Source organism: Primulina eburnea, chromosome 1 (genome assembly GCF_022965805.1).
Source record: "Primulina eburnea isolate SZY01 chromosome 1, ASM2296580v1, whole genome shotgun sequence".
Lineage (NCBI taxonomy): Eukaryota > Viridiplantae > Streptophyta > Magnoliopsida > Lamiales > Gesneriaceae > Primulina > Primulina eburnea.
The window spans coordinates 14480917-14483344 of NC_133101.1; positions in this window are offsets into that span (position 1 = coordinate 14480917).

Genomic DNA, 2428 nt, shown 5'->3' on the forward strand with positions numbered 1-2428 from the left:
GAAAGCCCATTGGGAGCCCCGACGATCGTATTTCTATTCGATTCATGTTAGGCCAGGGCCCAGTTGACCGGTGAGAGTGTTGCTGGCGTCCCCCGCCGCCCAGTACTGTGGTTTTATTTCTGATGGATCCATCAAGAGGTCATGTCATGAGAGGAAAGTCACAATTAACGATCTGAATTCAACAAAGGAAAAAGGAAAAGGAAAAATGTTTATGATCACGAAAAATGTTTTATGTCATGTCATGTTGAGGAAAAAAGAAAGAGGTTAATGTCTATGAAATGCATCATGAAAATATTTATGAAAATGTTTATGTTTATGCATCTTCATGAAAACGATATTTTAAGTACAAGTATTTTTCACCGTTATATGTTGATTGTATTACGTATTACTTGTTATCAAGATTATGGTGTGTTGAGTCTTTAGACTCACTAGGTGTGATGGATGCAGGTGGTTCTGAGGGAGGCCTTGATGAGTGATACTACTGGACTGATGGCGCACACAACCCGAGGACCAGCGCATTATTTTCCGCATTACGCTTTATGATTTCTTTTAAAGATTTTAAGACTATCTATTTATGCTTTTGAGAGGTTTTTGAGAGTTTAGTATGATCTACACTTTTCAACATTTATTGCTTTTTAGGTTTGGTAAAACGTTTTTACGATTTCTGGTTTGACTATTACCTTTCAATTTTCAAATACTAGTTGGATTATTTATTTTAAAATGGTGCAAGATTATTTTTATGTGCATGTGCATGCAATGACCGAAAATGTGAGAGATTTTTAAAAAAAAAATATTTCTAGTACTTTTAAAGCAAATAAAAGATGAGGATGTTTCAATCTTTCTCCCTTTCTCTCTAGCTATTACTCACGTTTTTTTACACTGAAAATGATCTGAATTTCGTGAATGAGGGAGGAGAAGTGATGGTTGGAATGGTGAGGGGCAAGATCCACAAATAAAGGATCTCAACTCAATGGCCAAGCCCACCTCATTAAATTTGAATATGATGGTTGTTTTCAAATGATCCCTTGGGTGATTCTAGAGTGTGATGACCGATCATCTATACCAACTTAGACTAGGATAATCTCTTTAATTAATTAAATAGTGTTAAACAAATTGGAGGGATTATCTTACTAATTAAATATCAAGAAGGGTTCAAGGTTTGATGAGTTGGCAAAGAGTTTGTCTAGAAAATAAGGGGTGACCGAAATCTACTAATAAAATGAATGGGGAGTGTTGTTTATTTACTAAATTAATAACTCTTAAAAGCCTCACTAATCCTTTAATTAATTTAGTGAGCTAACCCCTTAATTATGCAACTTAAATGGGCTTATTTCTTAATCACCTCAAGCAACTTAAATAATTCCTTAAACTTCTTTTTTAACTTAAATGAACTTATTTGTTCGCTAAATTAACTCCCGGAAATATTTCTCGAATCTTAAATCCTATCTCAAAACTCCAACTCCGGTCCGGTCTCACTGAAATAACTGAAATGCTAAAAATCAACTACTGAACTGAAATAATAAAATAATTAACTTCAAAGAAATGCATTTAAAATAATCATGCAATGAAGTCAATTAAATTTAAAAATCTAGAATTATGCATGGCTTATACGTAGACTGATTTACGGGTTCTACAGTAAAACCACAAACCCAGAAATCCAAATGGCATCCAAATTGTGTACATACATACATACAATGAGCTCATTCAAAACTATGAAATTCATTTTTTAATATGATTCTACGTACCTCAAGGATTTATGACACCAATGGAAAAAGGCTTGCTTGGGAGAACAGAAATTACACCTCGACATCCTGCTCCAGAAGGTTTAGCAGGATTCTAACCAAGTGAACAACAAGCATATACCAGTGATTCGAAGGCTACATCAAACAGTATAAAATTAAATCCTAATTTGAAAAAACAAATAAAAAGTAAGGTAATATGAATTATATAGACCAACTACTATAAGATTCTCTATCAAATTCAAATCAGACCCTGTATTGAACTCCAACATAAAATAGCTTCCAGACCAGTTATGAAGATCAGGTAGATTAAAATTTATGCATAATTTTGGCGTATAAAATTCAATAACAATGCAAAAATCTTCGGCTAAAAAATAAGCATGCTATTCAGAAATATTATTACATTATATGCAATCAATTGATTTAATAGTTGTCTTTCTTAAGTCATGGGATCAGATCCCATCAGGTGGATCACAGAATACTGGACTCAGAATCAGTGGTCATTGATTCTTGTTCATGTCAGTGCATGGTTAATAATGTCATCTGCATAATCCTCACACTAACAGAATCACTTGACAACCCAAAATTCTTGATCAACTAAAAACTCAGCTAGAACAGATTGAATGCCAGGATACTTCTGAACTTGAGCAATTTCAATGTTGAGACTCAAATGCTATACATCGTATCAG